The sequence below is a fragment of the Arvicanthis niloticus genome, chromosome 28, assembly GCF_011762505.2.
Source record: "Arvicanthis niloticus isolate mArvNil1 chromosome 28, mArvNil1.pat.X, whole genome shotgun sequence".
Taxonomy (NCBI): Eukaryota; Metazoa; Chordata; class Mammalia; order Rodentia; family Muridae; genus Arvicanthis; species Arvicanthis niloticus.
The window spans coordinates 6,145,870-6,164,272 of record NC_133436.1 but is presented as its reverse complement, the minus strand read 5'-3'; the positions used below and the strand labels follow the sequence as shown (position 1 = coordinate 6,164,272).

The following is an 18,403-nucleotide window of genomic DNA, read 5'->3' as shown; positions in this document are numbered from 1 at the left end:
AGCCCACTAGACTTTAAGTACTATATGACTTTTCCTGCCCAACATTCCAAATACTTCCACAATCTTCCTTCCAAAACAACAAGGTCAGGCTCATCATAGCAACACCCCACTCTTGGTAATAATTTCTGATCGAGTTTGTTTGATTTTTCTATAACAAACACCTTGGCAAAACCCAACTTCATGTTTGATTTGGGAAGCATGCTGGGATATTTCAACTTATAGATTATAGTCCATTATTGAGGAAATCCAGGGCAGGGACTCAAATAGAGATTGAAGCAGAAATCATGGAGTGCTAACACTTGGCTTGCTTCCTGTGGCTTGCTCATCTAGCTTTCTTATTCATTTCTATTTATCCCTGTTTAGGGATGGGACCACCTACAGTGGGCCGGGTTCGTCTACATCTATTATCTATCAGCAATGAAGAAAATGCCCACAGACACGCCCACAGGCCAATATGTTAGGAGCAGTACTCCAATTGAGACTCCCTCCCTCAGGTTACTCTGGGCTGTGTCAAGTTGACAGCTGAAGCTAAGTGGGAGCCTTCTCCACAACCAGGACACAGTACTCTGAGATGCCAAAGAATCTTTGCCACGTGATACTGGACTATGGTGGCTTTGGGATTAGAAGTGTTAGGAAGGGGCATGGCAGGAGCTCAGTACATTCCTTTTCTTGCTCTTTAGAAACCAGTTCGGACAGCCTAGTAGTGCCTAGAGCCCAAGAGCATCCTAATTAGTCAGAGCTGGAAGAGCAAGAGGGATTAAAGTAGTCTTTAGTTATGTTGACCACCAGTATGACTTAGAATTTAGTGCAGAAACAGAAAGAGAGGTGTGAATACTATACTATCTGCTTAGGTGTATCTGGCAACTTTATTATTAGGTACTCCGAGTCCTCACCCTTCCCTCTCCTCTGACTGTGCACACTCTGAGATTCCTTCTCAGCAGACCTGAACTTTAATTAAGAGTTCAAATCTCTTGTGGGAATACTGTATTGATAATATAAATAATTTAGATATTGATGCCCCAAGATGGCTTGATGTTAAAAGCTCTTTCAGGGCATTTCTTCAGTTTGGTTCCTTTAGTGGTAGATTTAATGAACTCTCGAATTATATTTTATTCATTATATATATGCATTTGCCATTTGTTGCTCTAACGTCTATCAGTCTATCTATTCATCCATCAATCCATCTATATTTTATCAGTCATCTGTATCTATCATGTCTTCATTTCTATCTATGTATCTATGAATCTGTTTATCTATGAATCTATGTATCTATGTATGTATGTATGTATGTATCTATGTATCTATCTATCTATGTATCTATCTTTCAACTATATATCATTTGTTCCTATCTGTTGGGTAGCTCTTTGACTATCAACTAACTAAATCTGTCATCTATCTATATATGTAATATAATATCTACAACATCTACCTATCATCCACCTAGCTATTATCTTATTTAAGAATCTATCAGTCATCTATTCATTGAGTTTATATATCATTTCTATCACTTATAGCTATCATTTATCATACCTATCAATCCTTCTTATTAGCTAGCCTATTTATTATCAGTAATAGCCACCCATCTACTTATTCACCCCTCCATACCCATCCTCAGCTGTTAGCTGCCTGGAAGAGCCTTCAGTCTGTCTCCTGCAGTAGCTCAGTCTCTACCACCCAGCAGGTTCAAGTAATTAATTGCTGAATTGTGGAAAGAATCATGAGTGCACAATTGTCATGTAAGGAGTCAGTGGCACCAGGAACAATAGGCACTCCTGTTTTTTTCTGTTCTCCTTTTCCTTTATGAGAAAAGCTGGAGAGACTGTCTTCTTCATGGTAGAGGAAGAACCACAGCAGGAACTAGGGAGGTACAAATGGTTGTTAGACGTAATGTGGGCATCGGAGGGAAATGAGAACAGACGAGCAGTTCTCTGTTATTTCCTGTTTGCAGGAAACTTTCAAATACCGGAGATTTTTGGCTGTGGCCTTGAAGATTTAAAGTCTAAAATGACTATGAAACAAGGCTGTTCACCGCCTGCTTGAGTTTCGAGGGCTGATGAAACAATATATTCATACTTCAGTGTCTGGGGATGGGTGTGAGGGTTGGCTTCATGGTTTCTTCACACCCAAACATGCAGGTGTTCAGATCCCTGACACACAATGGCACAGTCTTTGCATATTTTCCAGTGTACATTAAATCATCTCTAGATGATGTATCTCACCTAGTCCGACACAAGGCCATATGAATGGCTGCCATGGTGTCTGTCTTGCTTAGGGAGTGACTGCAGGAAGTCTCCTATAGTTGGGCAGTAGAAAAGCAATTACAGTGCTTTCATTTGTGGTTGATTCTGTGGCTGTGGAGCCCGTTGATGTGGAAGGTTGTTGCACAATAGCCTGCCTCACCTCAGATTCAGTAACCTGTAGCTTGAAAAATAGTACATGGAAAATTCCAGAAATGAACAGTTATTACATTTTAAATGGGTGTTATTGCAGTATATTACTATAATTATTCTACTTTATTCATTGTTAATTCCTTGTTGTTCCTACTTTATAAATTAAACTGTATGGGCATGCATAATTTATGTAAGGTTTAGTATTACCTGTGGCTTAAGGCATTGGCTGAAGGGGTGGGGTTAGAATAATACTTGTGTAGATTATGGGGGACTGTGGTACCGCTATGGTTTAGGACTGTAGAAATGTATTCTTCTATAGTTCTTAAGCCACAAATTTAAGAGCAAGCAATCAGCATGCCATGATCTATTAAACTATTAAAAAAAAAAAAAAAAAAAAACCCTTCTCAACTTCTTCCAGCTCTAGGTGAAGCCAGTGGCCTTTATAGCCTCTTGGTTTATAGTCGTATGACTTTACCTGTATCTGGCTCCTCACATGACATCGGTGTGTCCTCATGTCTTCTATCTGAGTGTGCCTCTGTTGGTATCTCTCTTTCTTTCCTTATGAACCACCAGTTATAGTGATTTCCCTAAGATTTACCAGTGATCTCATCTTAACACCTGTAAAGACTCTCATTCCACTCAGCATCTCATTTACAAGAACTGAGGGTTGAGACCTCAGTTTAACTCCTATTGGACACAATTCAAACCATGGCCCTCTGCTAAACCTCATCTTGAATGACTATAGGATATGCTCAAATGACCATGTTGGTTTTCTTAGTTGATACTTGACTACATATACTGGATTGAGCTCTTGTTTTCCAGGGACCCCTAATGGCTGCTCAGTTGAGTGCTCTATCCAACTGATATCACCAAGGATAGATAACTGTCAAATTCTACTGGGGCTATATTCTGTTGAACACACGAGTGACGATGTGTTGAAAATGCACTGAATATATCTATCTGACTGAATATCTTAGTATAGCAACAATATGATCTGCAGCACCCTGTCATGAAAAATGTTGGTGGCTTCCATCTTTATTGTCAGACTGTGGGGGTGAGGGATCTTCTTTTGCCCAGTTTTCTAAGCAACAGAATATATTACCACATACCACTAGCCGGGGAAGAAATAAACTGAAATTAATATTTAAAATTCAATTGAATACCACTTTTTAAAAAACGTTCGGAAGACTCTTTGTAAGTTGGGGATCAGTGGTGGTTGGTTTGCTCTGGGAAAATTAAGTGTCCTGGTCTGTAATGAGTAGGCTCAGCTTTCAGTCTAGCTTGGGTCTTTCAGGTTTGGGTCTTTCAAAAAAAGGTCTTTTCAGGTTTGGGTCCAAACCTGCGTGGGTTTGGAAAAACCTTCTTCTCCAAGCCTAAACCTGAGTTCCCCCACCTCCTCTCTGACAGAGAGAGAGAGAGAGAGAGAGAGAGAGAGAGAGAGAGAGAGAGAGAGAGAGAACACCACTTAGGTCAGTTTCAGTTCACCAGGATCAAGAGAATGGCTAATTAAGGAAAAGACACATTCCTGTTATTAGTTTTTGCATTCAAAACCCATATGTTGGTTCACAGAGCCATACAATCCAAAAAGAAAGACTATCTTCAGTTCTTCTCCTAGGTTTCCAAAACACGAATTCATTCACAGAATATATCAGTCAAAATCCAAATGCCAATCAAGATCTAAAAGGAACAGGACTCTAGTGCTACTAGTTATAAAACTAAGCATGAGACACGGTCACACTAGGATGGAATCCCAGGCAGCGTGGGCAACGTGGTCGGGTGAACATATGGAGGACGGCACACACACAGATGCTGTGAGTCTGGGGTCCAGATGTTCCAGGAACTGTGACAACACTACTCAAGCCTCTGGGGCTCGGACTCCCCAACAGGAGCTCCAAGAGGAGACTTCTACAGGCTTTGTCAACAAACCCTTGAGGCCTGTGAGGCTCCCAGGCAGCAGAGCAGCAGATGGAGGATGTTCCTACACAGGTTAGTTAGCCTCCAGCTCTAGATTCACGTGTGAAATGTCAGCCCTGTGGGCCTGTGTCCTTCCTCACGCTCCTGAGACTTCCTGTCAGCATGTGTTCTGTTTCTACCTTTCCCAGCCCACCTTCTGGACCTTTTCCAAGGCTCCCCAGAAGCAGCTAAAAAGCGCTAAGACTCTGCTGTGGCATGGAGGTTGGAAATGCGTGATGCCAGGCCTGTCTTTCAAGCCTCAGCCTGCATGTAGGCTGCTCTGAGACACTCTCTCTGGGCTGCACATCTGATGAAGTTTCCTGTCAGACAGAGACTATCTGGGAGTGTTGACAGAGAAGTAAAGATAATGTGTTTGCTTGCCTAGTTTGAGTGAGTGTCTCATCATCCATGTGTACCCCATTGAAGGGCCTCCTTTCATGACTTAATTTATTTTTATTATTATGTTCAAGAATTTTTTTTATTATGTTTCATCAACCTGGGCAAATATAAAAGAGAAAGGCTCATATGCATCCAATTCTTATACAATTCCATCACAAACAAATTGTTAAACATAATACAGAGAAAAGTCTAAAAATGAATAAAACTGAGTCTGGCATTATTGGTGATTTGACACTTGGTGGAGGGAAGACCCAAAGAAGTCTTTGCATGGCCAGTTGTTATCGTGAGAGATGAATTTTTTTATTACTGGACTATAAATATAAAATTATTATCACCCTTTAAAAAAAGCATCTCCCAAGATCCCTCTTTGGATTTTCACCACTACCCTCAGGCCTGATGAAGAGCCGCTCATCAGTGTGCACCAAGCCTAAGTCCAAATAGTACATCTGCCTCAGAAACAAACATGGCTACCGATGCTGAGTTTGACACACTTTGTTACCATGAGATGAACTTTGTTCTCCTTCACTTTCCTCCCCTTTAAATGACTGCAAAGTGTTTGTTTATATGCTACTTACAAATGAAGAATGGGGTTCTGTTATTTATCCACTAGTCCCTAAGATAATAATAATAATAATAATACAGATTCATGGGCCTGGATCCAAGATGTAGGGTGATTTTATGGGACATTAGGAAAGAAACATTGTTGCCAATTAAAATGTGAAACACCACCAATTATAAAACATGAGAGAAAAAGCACACTGGAATCAAGTCTACAGAGTAACACTGGCAAATATTTGTAGAGCTAGCATTTTCGAGTGTTTATATACAATAATTCGTTTAATCCTTGCTGCACCAGTGAGGAAATGGATCAGCCAGAGGAGGCTAGATTTTCTACAGTGACAAACACCACCCAAATCTCCATGGCTTAACTCGACAAATGTTTATTTCTTGTGCATGTTAAGTCATTTGTGGGTCTGGGCAATGATCCAGGCCTGTGCAAACGAAGGCTATGCTTTCTAGGCTGTTTCTCTCTCATATCTCCTCTAAATAATTTCTGCTTCTGTGATTACCTTCCTAGGAAAAGGAAATCTGCAGAATTCGGTACCAGTTCTTGAATATTTCTCTCTCAAGGTAACGCAAAGCCTGTCTATGGATATGATTGGCTAAAGCATTTCCTACGGCCACACCTACCTTCAAAGGACATGTACCTGGAAACAGCAGGCCAGAAGTCTTTCTCTGAGTAATCTTTGAAGTCAATTCTATTTGCTTCACTGTTGGGGAAATGGAATTGCAGGATGAGCAGCTCACCAAGGCTCACAGCTAATTCTCCAGCCTGCAGCGTAGCTACAGGAGCTGCGCACTTGTGTTGAGAGACACCGTCTCATGCTTCCCACTGAAAGGTAGGAAAGCCCTCGTTGGATTTCATGTTGGCAAACAACGTCTACTAGAAAAACCTGGGAGGCAAAACTTCTTATATTTAGCATACCAAACTTAGTATGGGGGATTATCGCTGGAGAATAGAAATTTGAGGTTGTGTGTGGTGGCACACACCTTTGGTACTGACTGACATTCAGGAAGAAGAGGAAAAAGAAGGAGAGGAGGAGGAGGAGGGGGGGAGGGAGAGGAGAAAAAGAAGAAAAGGAGGAGAAAGCAGTAGCAGAAGGAAGAGAAGGAAGAAGAAGAAGAAGAAGAAGAAGAGGAAGAGGAGGAGGAGGAGGAGGAGGAGGAGGAGGAGGAGGAGGAGGAGGAGGAGGAGGAGGAGGAGAAAAGGAAGAAGAAGAAAAGGAGAAGGAGAAGGAAGAAGAAGAAGAAGAAGAAGAAGAAGAAGAAGAAGAAGAAGAAGAAGAAGAAGAAGAAGAAGAAGAAGAGGGGGAGGAGGAGGAGAAAGCAGTAGCAGAAGGAGGAGAAGGAAGAAGAAGAAGAAGAAGAAGAAGAAGAAGAAGAAGAAGAAGAAGAAGAAGAAGAAGAAGAAGAAGAAGAAGAAGAGGGGGAGGAGGAGGAGAAAGCAGTAGAAGAAGGAGGAGAAGGAAGAAGAAGAAGAAGAAGAAGAAGAAGAAGAAGAAGAAGAAGAAGAAGAAGAAGAAGAAGAAGAAGAAGAAGAAGAAGAAGAAGAGGAGGAGGAGGAGGAGGAAGAGGAGGAGGAAAAGAAGGAAGAGGAGAAGGAGAAGGAGAAGGAGAAGGAGAAGGAGAAGGAGAAGGAGAAGGAGAGGAGAAGGAGAAGTTACACATCTGAAGTTTGAGGCCAGCCTGGTCTGTGTAGCAAGAACAAAAATTATATTTTGAAAATATTGAATAAAAGAAAGTTCCACTTGAGGTCAACAGTTTTGTCATCCATCTCAATTGTCTGACCTCAATAATATTGTTTTTCTAATTTTAAATTTGTTTTTTTTTTTTTTTTTTTTTTTTTTTTTTTTTTTTTTTTTTTTTGGTTTGGCTTGGTTTGGTTTGGTTTGGTTTTGGAAACAGTCTCTCTGTATAGCTCTGAGGATCCTGGAACTCACTATGTAGACCACCAGGGTGACCTTGTACTCCCAGAGATCCATCTGACTCTGCCAACCGAGTGTTGGGATTAAAGGCAAGTGCCACAGTGATGGTTTGTATATGCTCTGCCTAGGGAGTGGCACTATTAGAAGGTGTGGCCCTGTTGGAGTAGGTGTGTCACTGTGGATATGGGCTTTAAGACCCTCTGCCTAGCTGCCTGTAAGTCAGTATTCTGCTAGCAGCCTTCAGATGAAGATGTAGAACTCTCAGCTCCTCCTGCACCATGTCTGCCTGGACCCTGCCATGCTCCCGCCTTGATGATAATGGACTAGACCTCTGAACCTGTAAGTCAGTCCCAATTAAATATTGTCCTTATATGAGTTGCCTTGGTCATGGTGTCTGTTCACAGGAATAAAACCTTGACTAATGCAGCCATCATGCCTGCTATATTTTTATCATTTTTTAAGGTTTTCTAATTAAGACCTGAAGTTGAGAAATATTCTTAAAACCAACATTTGTATCTCTAAGATGGATTGCTGCACTTCAGTTTGGAGCACACGGCCTAGGCAGTTTCAAATAGAGGGATAGAGAACCTCAGAACTCTACCCAGGTGGGCAGCTCACCTACTGTGATCTCTCCATTTTTCAAACATTATTATTAATTAATTACTGGTTTCTGACACATGCATAGAACATTGAAGGCAGGGGACTGTCAAAAATGCTGAGAAACAAAGATATTTTTTTGTTTGCTTTGTACTTCCAACCGCAGATCAGTGGCCTTTCTAGAGAACCCTCAGGTTTGGTCCAGATTGCTTTAGAATATCTGATACCTCATAATCATGACACAGCTAAATAACATACAGTAGTTCTTTTTGGCTTTAAGTCTTTTGTTCCAAAACAACAGAAATTTGTTTAAATTTCTGTTCCATCTCCCAGCCTCTCACTTAAGCATTTTAACAAAGAGACTTAGAGATGGGAGGGTAAGCAAAAGAAGGTGTGAGATTCCTCTCTGTCAGAAAGCCCCTGTAGTGCATTGGGAACAGTGAGAATGGCCATAACAACTGGAGAGACAGTACCTATCCCAGTGCAGTGCTAAACCACTGGGGTTACTCCTGCGTCATCTTAAGATCAGTAAGTTCTTGCCCTGGGCATGCCAATGTCTTGATTTCTATTCTTAAAGTCACACCTGTCATGCCACAAACCCAAGGTGGTGTCTTGTGGTCTGCCAAAACATGATATGATAACTTGGGGATATTTCCAGGAGAGTATGTTCTCACATACTAGATGGTCAGGGGTTCAAGCTAATGGGTGAGGTTAAACCTCTGGGAAAAGAGAGACCCATAGATGGCATCTCTCTGGGGTATAAGGAACTACATGTAAAGATGGTGGCCCCCATCCTATGGCTCCATTACCAAGAGAAGTTCAGCTCCGTTCCTGCAAGTAAGGTGGGGCAGAGAGCCAGAAGGGTAACTGTAATGTCTCATGAGCACCTACAGTGCACTTATGTATGTTCCTCAGCTCCTTCAAGTTCCCATGGGTAGGGTGTATGGTCATGTTACTATCAAGGGAGCTAAGTCATATGATATGTAAATATATATGATATATGTACATATCATATATGTACATATCACATATATGTATCACATATGTACATATATGCACGCACACAATCCACTTGTTCCTTTGTTAGGCACTCATCCTGTAGAGTTCTAGGTATAGGGATATGGATATACTGGGAAAAATTCCTCATGAAGACTGAGATCTGTCAAGGATCAGCAATTATGACCACGATCAGAATGACTGGGTTGGCTCCATGGTCTGCGATGACAGGCTGGCCTGGAAGATCAGGTACAAGGATGAGAGTCACTGGACAGTGATGGGCACATCTCTTGTCCAATGGGAGTTCTGCAGATCGTAGGTAGAGGCAGAGGGAGGAAGAGTGGTCCTCACAGGGTATGGCCAGTACACTGAGAGGAGGGGAACATGAGAGGAACATGGCAGAAGGTGACCAACATAGAGGGCAGAGCAGAGGTGCATGTGACAGGTTCCCAGTGTGTTCTCTCCTGCCCTGCCAGTGGACACTACTGAAACACCACTGTGCTGACCAGAAATGGATGCCAAACAAGGATGCAGTGGTACCCTTTCAGTTTCCCACCAATTAGAAGGGGTCTAGGGCTTTATTCTTGATCGTTTTCATCTACTCGTTCTCCAACATGTACATGGACAAGTAGGGACAACCACATCCTAGTTCTGAAGATGCTGTGTACTTTGTAGCAAGATGAAGAGGAAGCTGTGTGTGCCCAGTGGATGAAGCAGGGGATGAAGGGCTGCTGCGGCCTGCATGGGTTCTGGATAGAGGGACCTGGCCTTTGCCTGGAAGCCTTTCTGTGAGGAGATGAATGACTGATTGGCTCAGGAGGTCCCATCGGAAGGGGCTCTGAGTCTCTAGTGATGTGTTGTTACTCATTGTAAGTGAGTTTCACATCCACGCCTAATTTTCTATTTCTCATGTTTTCTTAAGGAGCCCCCTTAAGGTGAGTAAGATTCAAATCTAGTCATGGCCACATGTAGACCATTTTCTGGGGACAGGGCAGGTCCTTGAGATTGTCCCTTGTCTTGTTTCCACTTCCTCTTTCAGTTGCTACTTCTGAGGAGGGGTGGGGTCACATATGGTGAGTCTTGGCTACAGGTATGGGAGGACAGAGGCAGTCACATTCTGGGGTTGGAGGCAGGTGTGATGTTGGAGCTGAACAGAGATCAGTGTAGAATTTATGGGGGAGGCAGCCATAGATGTTTTTCTTTTCCTGTTCTGTTGCACGAAGTTGTGCCCCCTGTGTCCCATGAATTCAAAATAAAGCAAAGCATGGAAGCTCTCAGAAGTGCACATGGATAAGGTGAACCCCTCTGCTACAGCAGGAGCCCTGGGATCGGTCTGTCACACACAGTGATACACACCGTTGCTATGACAAAGAGCTTCTTAGGTGGCAACATCTGACCCCTCTGCCTTAGTTGCTTCTGCATTTTGTAGCATCTGGCAGACCACTGTCAATAAAGACCTTATCAATAGTGAGGTGTCAATAGCCACCCATGAGTTTAGCTGAAGGGACAAATATTTGTGAATACTGGCCAGCCACGTTCCCATGATACCCACCTCAGTCCCGTGCGACAGCTGGGGCTCTTCTCATTTGCAGATGGAGAGACTGAAGTGCAGCTAGGTTAAATGACTTGCCAGGCTGTGTGTAACTAGATCAATTCATTTATTCAACACGTTTTAAACTTTATGAGGAAGGAGCTGCAGTGCTAGAAAGAGCTCGAGTCAAGCCTGATGATTGATGGGTAGTAAACACAGGGTTTGTGTGGGCATGGATGCTTCTGCAGTCAACCTGAACAAGGCCAGCCAGGAGAGAGGTTAGGATCAGTCTGAGTTGGAGCACTGTAAAGATTTGGAATGCAGAACTAAATACTGTGTATGCGTATCTGTACACGTCTGCCTGCATGCATATGTATATGCACGTATGTCTGCCTGCACATATATATATATATATATACATGAGCCTGCACATATGTGTGTATGTAAGTACCTCTATATATGCTAATATGCATACATGTTTGTCTATATATATGAATTCCTATATATGTGTATACATGTGTATTTACATGTATACACGTATGCATGTATACTTTCACAAATGCACATACGTGTGCATGAGTGTGAATGAATGAATATGAAGATACATGCGTGATTGTGTATATATGGGACTATATATCTGTGTGGCAACGTGCATGTATCTTCATGTGTGCATGTACATGTGTGTCTACTTATGTTTATGTATATATACGTGTGCCTCTGTATATGTGTGTGTAAGTATGCATGTGTGTGCTTCTTTCTGTGTATGCACAGTAGAAACGGATGTGATTTCAGGGTGGGTGTGTTGGGAGTGGGTTGGGAATTCACAAGGTCGTCTAACCACATCCTCTCACTGATGCCAACTCTGCAATAACCCACTGCTTTCTGACTATCACTAAAGCTCCTCAGATCTGCTCAACGGCTGGAATAAACAGGGCCCAGGAAGCATCATTGCTGAGATGTTTGGCTGCTTCCTTTGACAGCCTGAACGTGAGGGATGTGATGGGTAGAACTCTGGCCAGTTGAGAGCAAAGCAGACCAAGGAAAAACAATTACCGAAGGTGGGCATCAGATTCCGGAACCTCCTGGAAGGCAAAGATTGGCTACAAATGCAGTGCATACAGGGCAGGAGGGGGTCCTCAAAATCAAGTAATAAATTGGAGAAATTGGGACCACTAAGATTCTGCGGTGATTCACCACAGTGCCTGCCAGCAGCGCTCAGAGTTATTGCTCTGTACTCGGCTAAGCATATGGAGGGAGCGGATCTTGGCTGGGTTCCAGACATCCAAAAGTTAAATTAATGGGTCCTGTCATGAGGGGTGCTAAGCTAATGGGAATGAGGGAATGAGTCCAGCACTATGGTCCTTCGTTTTTCTTTGAGGGGTTTTCTTCCTAGACTCAACCAAAATGGCGCTGCGTTCGACCCATGTTTTTCCCTGCTCTTTCCCTCTGGGGATGACTGGCGCTAACTTGCATCTGGTTTATGGTTCCGGCCCATTGGGCTCATTCGTTTATTCAGCTAACACAGAGGGTGGGTGGCAACAGTGTAATTGCAGGAAATTATCTGGCATCTTCTCCTGGAGAGTGTTGTGAACCGGTGGATCTTCACTCTGGCTGCAGTGTTTGGGCACTGGCTCTGGACTACCACTGCTCACACTGCACGCTCAGTCCGGAGAGAAGCTTTGGGGTCCGCGGCAGCTCACAGGGGTCATTCCAGGCTTTGTGTCCTCTCCCTGTAGACCCCGGGCCAGCACAGCTCACTATGACAGGAGCACTTGAGTGCCCGTGGACTGGAGAGCAGGAGGCAGAGCAGGCTGATGACTTGCTAGTAATTGTATTTTTCTCCTTCCTTGGCTTTCTTCCATTTGGGCAAACAGATGAGGTAATATGGTTGAGGGAGGACACTTGTTCTAGATAGTCTCAGCCCCTGACCCTGCTGTTAGGTCTCAGAAATGCAGAACAAATTGCTAACTGAGGTGCCTATTAACACATCAAAGCTAATGGTGGCCAGCTGTTCTCAAAACACTCAGTACCTGTGGCTCCTCCCACCACTTCTCACCCAGACCACGCCCCCAAGCCGCTCCTTCCCAGGGGCTGGGCTTCTGCTGCTTTTCCACCAGCATGATCCCTCTATAGTTCAGCCATGAAGGCCATTCCTGTCTCTTGGCCCCAGGATCCTATCATAATTAGCGCCTCTCTGCCTCCCCCTTTCCTTTCAGAATAGGTTAGTCTGCTGGCCGTGTCCAGCCTAGACTCTTCGCTCTGCCGGCTTTCTTCCTTTTATCAACAATAAAAATATCCTCCACACTTAAAGAGGTGGTCATGTCCACCTTTTATTTCACTTTTTCATTCACCTGTCTCAGCTACTCCCTCCACTATTTTGGAAGGCCTATATCCATCCAAACATTAACAATAGAAAATGCCCTATTTTAACACCCGACAGAGAGGGATGTAAATGTGCCTGCCTATAGGTTGTACTCGATAACTATTTTGGCTTTGTAAAGGTGAGTATTTCTGAGAAAGGTGAGCTATCTGGTGGCAAATATTTCAAGATATCAAATGTCCATGCTGAGTGAAAAAAAAGAAAAGAAAAGAAAAAGACATGACTGGTACTAAGTATGATGAAGGAGAAAGTTTATTGTAGATAAAAACTTTATTGTAGAGACATCTGGGAGAGTCCAGAATGGACAACACTTTGATCCATGTGAAGAGAGGAGAGGAGAGGAGAGGGCGAGATGGGATGAGAGAGAGATAGACAGAGAGAACGGGGAAGGGAGACAGGAAGAGAGGGAGGGAGAAAGAGAGAGAGGGAGGGAGGGAGAGAGAGAGAGGGAGAGAACCAAAATGGCTGGATTAAATACAGAAAGGCCTCTGGGGGGAAGGGCAGCCCAACCCCTGGGCTGGGAAGTTACAGGGTCAGGTGGGGGTGGGGTGCATAAGAGGGCAGGGTAGGGACTGAAGGATGCTGGGAGAACCTGGTGGCCAGGTCATCTTTGATATGTTAAATAGGCACCTCACATTTGTCCTAGGGTTTGAGAGTTAACACAAGCACAGGAGGAAAATCTGGCCAAATTTCCATCAGTGTGATTCCCGGCAGGACTCTGATCTTCCGGGAAGAATTTGCATACAAGGCAGACAGACACCAACCCAGAGTGGCACATGATGAGGTGGTGTAGACACAACCATGGGGGGGGGGGGGAGGGGATAGCACACTGCTCTAGTGCAGAGGACGGTTTAATTTTCTATTACAAAGGTCTTTTGTACACTTTAAAAGACATTAACTTTATGATAAGAGGTTAGTCATTTGATTAAATTTGGTGACATTTTCCTTTACATCTGAAAATAGACTAAAAAATATAACAAACCATCCGGTTTCATCTGTTTAGAACATCGCTTACCAGCCCACCTTTCTTCTTCATTGTTAAATGGCTATCTTCTTTGCCTTTGACCTATGTGACTCTCCTCTGGGTGATGGGCGGAACTTGAGTTTAGAAAACATATCCTTTGCTGTTACACAAGAGATTTACATCTCAACACTTCAGGAAAAAATTAAGACTGAATGGCTGCTGGTGGAAAAAATTGTGTTTGGACCCTAGACTTGAGAGAATCTTTTGGATTCATCAGTCATGTGTTATCTGCTAACCTCATCCTGTTGTTCATTTCTTAGACCCACCTCTCACAGAGCCAATTTGCTGTGTCAGTGGTGTGGATGGATGCAGCAAATTCCTTCAGCTGGAAGATATTAGATGCCGTACTTCATTGTGCTATTGTGGATTAGTCCTGAATAAGCCTCACAATAACGAAATAGTCACATAAAACCCGCCAACTGTTTCAACTTCCGTTTATCCAGAATTAGCATGCGCCAAAGACTTTAAGAGCGCATTAAATTTAAAGGCAGGAGACCTCAGTGAACAGCCAACTGGGTTTGGCTGCCAAGTACTTTTAGCAAAATTGCCTTTTTTCCTGGGTCACCTTGCAACATTTTCTTTTTGAAGATGGTCCGTGTCCATTTCTTGTTTTGGAAGTGTGCCTCGTTATGCAGAAAGATTCAAATTAGTGTAATGACCAAGAAAAAAAAAAAAAACACCAAGGAGCTCTGTGCATTTGTGCCCTTCAATCCTCATTCTCTCTTCCCAGAAATGGAAGCCGGCACAGACACCACAGCACTTCCCTCTTCTCATTTAACAAGCCGGGCTCGCTTGCAGCCCCAGCCTGTCTGCATAGGCAGACATACTGGATTGTAGGTCTTCCTGGGATATTACTGGGCATCTGAGTGGGTTTTAACCTGTCTTAGGTGGGGTGGCAGGGTTTCCAGTTTGCTAGTATAAGCAAGGCTGCAGTGAATGTGTAGCTTGTGATGAAGTGTTTTTAAGACAGATTTCTTGTGTGGAGACATCATTTTCTTTGTTCTGAAGAGCCCCAAACTCGGGAGACCCTTCCTCAAGTCTCAGGAAATCACGATCACCCAAAGATCACAAGAAACCATACCTGGATGCAATCAGCAGAGGTTTATTAGGGAAGAAACCTGGCAGTCATCGGTCTCACTACACACTCCAGTCCAAGGAGGGTTTTAAAGGGAAAAACCACAAACCAGGGGAGTGGGAAGGGGGTGAGGGGTTGTCAAGGATACAAAACATAAGAATAGTGGAACATTTCAGGGGTACTCACCCTAAATGATTAGTGTCATGTGAAAATCACTCTGCACATTCTTCTCAAAAATGTGGTTTTACCATGTCATTGTGTCCCACCCTGTCACTTACCAACTATTTCAGATTAACTATCTTCACTTCTTCCGGCTATAGCCCCACCTAGGTGGCTTGCATCTTTATCTGTGGTCAGGAATGTCTTCCTGCCTTGGGCCTTTCCCACCCATAGGTGGGCCTACTGCCTGAGGCTTGATTCAGGGATAATGTCCTCCACCCAGAATGTGTCCCGGGGCAGTGAAAATCTTACATTCAGTTCCGCTTTCTGGAACTTACATTTTTGTTCAGGTATAGGATAAAGAAAAAGCCTGTGTGTGTGTGTATTTATAATTTTTCACTCTACAGTTCCACGAGTCTGGTCTTTGTTGGAGGGAATGTCAGGGTGATAGGTTAGCGGTAGTTACCAGTGCTGGCTGATGCTTTTCAGATTTCCCAGTTCCACACTGGTCCCTTCCTATGGACTTCTATTTCTCTCCCACTTGGTACACAGTAGTTTAGAGCTGTCCACTATAAGATTGTCCTTGTGTGCTCCAGGATGGCTCTGAACGTGGCTAGACACAGATCTTCAAACCTACTTAAAACATAGTAAGGCATTTTAGTGATTTATTGGTTTATTTATTTTAGCTCGAGTTCATGGTTCTTTGGGGAGAGCTCTGCAGATGTGACACAGAGATGGCCTAAGGTTGACTGACACTCTTCAGGCTCTACTGTCTGCTGTCACATCACACAACACTTTCTACCATTCCCTTTCTTCTAAACCAGTGACCTCCACTAGGGCAATTTTATCCTCAAGGGGCATTTGATGATTTCTGGAGACAGTTTATGTTGTCATCACATTAGCATGGGCGGCTGTTCATCTGACATCTAGGGCATGGGAGCCAGGGATGCTGTAAGCATGAGCTATAGTCTGGCTGTTGATCCCCTCCAGAAATCCCAGTACATGTTATCTTAGTTAGAGTTTCTATTGCTGTGAAGAGACACCATGGCCACAGTATCTCTTTAAAGGAAAACATTTAATTAGTGCTGACTTACAGTTCAGAGTTTAGTCTATTTTCATCATGGCAGCATGCAGAACGCATGGCAGCATGCAGACAGACATGGTGCTGTAGAAGGAGCTGAGAGTTCTACATCTTGATTTGAAGGCAGCAGAAGGTGAAAGGAGACACACTGAGACTTCCAAGCCCAACCTCTCGTGACACAGTTCTTCAAGCCACACATACTCTAACAGGGCCACGCCTCCTAATAATACCACTCCCTGTGAGCTTGTAGGGACCATTTTCTTTCAAAACACCACATATGTTAATAAGGTTTGGAGATGGGGCCCTTGTGAAGTGGAATGAGGAAGGATTCCTGTGATGATGTTGGTGACTTCATAAGACCACAAGAGAGCTGACCTGGTCTGCTTGCTGTGCCTCAGGTGTGAGATGCCATGACCATGATGCAGGGGAAGATCCTCAACAGATATTAGCACCCTGATATTGGACTTTGCAGTCTTCATTACTGTGGGCTAGAAAAAAAACCTCTATTCCTTATAAACTCCCACTCTGTAGGCTTCAGTTAGTATTAACAAATGGACCAAGACATCAATACACAGGACAGTTCCTGCCACAAAGAGCCTGGTTCCAACAGCAATGGTGCTGCCATTGAGAAATCTGCCTTTACTCTTTTCCTTCCCAGAAGTAGATGGAGATCTATCTTCAGGTCTGAGCCACTCAGCTATCGGACATTAGGGACTCAAAGAAGTTCCAGATGCATATTAGATTCTAGTTGAGGTTGAATGTGGGAACCAGACTGAGTGACATGGCCGTGTGTCAAGCCTAGTAGAAAAACAGAACCAACTTCCACAGGAAAAAGTCGAGGTCTCTGGTCACCCCTGCCAGTGCAGACAGGGGCTCTTGAGGATAATTCCTGGGTACTTATAGCCTGAGTACAGAGTTTTGATGGCCAGTGTTCTTTATGGATGGGCATCCATGGTGCAGAACACAAGTTGCTTTATGTGAAATTCTATACACTATCCACTTTCTTCCCAAAAAGTGGTGTCTCTCAGAACCTGTTTTAATTGAAGCCACAGCTGCAGCCATCTGTGACAGAAGGGCTCCAAGGAGGTGGGGAAGAAACAGGCAATGTCAAGACATGGCAAGACCAAGCCTGTCCTTTTCCAGAAGTCCTTGAATTGCTAGAGAAAGTAGGTCTGATCTTCTGGCTACTATCTCCATAGGCCTTGGAGACCCCTGAGTGAAGAGCTGATGACCCAGGTAGCAGAAGCAAAGATGCAGTACTAGGAAGACTCCTAAAGGCCCTCTTCCCTTCCCCCAGCATCCTGGATGAAGAGCTGAGAACACAGTGTAGGAGACAATGTGAACCTTTCTTTGCCTATGGGAATAAAGATTTTTTTCTTATTCTCCAGCTATTCTTTCTTTGTCCTTTTTCTAATCAGAGGTGATTTTCTTATATGGTCCTGGGGGAACCTGAGAGTGACTATTTATATCCCTCCTAAGGTGATTTCCCATTGATTACTTTATTAAAAGCCAGAATTCATCCCTTGGAGACTATCTTGCCCTGTTTAGGAATCCATGAAATAAGTTTCTTTGGGGGAAGGCACAGTTTCTGAACTGCGAGTCATGGCCCCATATGGGGCTCTATAACTGAGTGTTGGAGGTCACACACACAAAAAAAATGGCAACAGGTTTCTGAATTTACAGCCATCAAAAATCAGTTCAAACCAGATTGGTAACCAGGTGGAAGTCTTCTGGGAGCCCTCTCCTGTGTTTTGTTGCATGGTATCACTGCAGCTTGGGTTTTGAACACACACAACTACGATACACTTTATACTGTGCATGGTGTCAAAGCATACAACCCCAGCAAATGCCACTTGAGGCCTCCTGCCTTGGGTTTGAGACTCATTATGTGCTATAGACTGTAGTGTTCGTTGTTCTTAACTCAGTCTTCCACTGTTAAGTAAGTATAATGCTTGGTTCCAGAGAACAGAAGTCGTCAGTAGTCACCGTCATCGTTCCTCGTTGTGTAAGAATAAAATTAGTGGACCTTTGGGTTGTAGTGTGTTGCGACATTTGGTAACAATTGTCATTTAAGTGGCTGGCTTGAGTTTCATAAGAGTGAACAAACATTGTGTTTTGGCTTGGGATTAGAGCAGAATTCTCAACCAATCTGAAATGGCTCTAAACATACTTCTAATACTGAACTTTGTAGTTGGGAATTGGAAGCAAAAATACTGATCGTCTCCGAGAAACACTGAATATGCTTCTTCTCTGTCCTGCAGTAACACATATTCCCCAATATTTAATTCTTTTTGTAAGAATAAGCAAACCCTACTCATTAGTACATACACTT

At 43.5% G+C, this 18,403-nt stretch overlaps 1 long non-coding RNA gene across 1 annotated transcript in view; it reads left to right on the top strand.

Annotated features, from left to right (window-relative positions):
• LOC143439954 (uncharacterized) overlaps positions 1 to 6,331 on the top strand; it is a 57,177-nt gene extending 50,846 nt beyond the window's left edge. The window contains exon 5 of the long non-coding RNA XR_013107919.1: positions 5,821 to 6,331. This is a non-coding gene — a long non-coding RNA (uncharacterized LOC143439954). The remainder of the gene's footprint in view (positions 1 to 5,820) is intronic.
• The last annotated feature ends 12,072 nt before the right edge of the window (positions 6,332 to 18,403 follow it).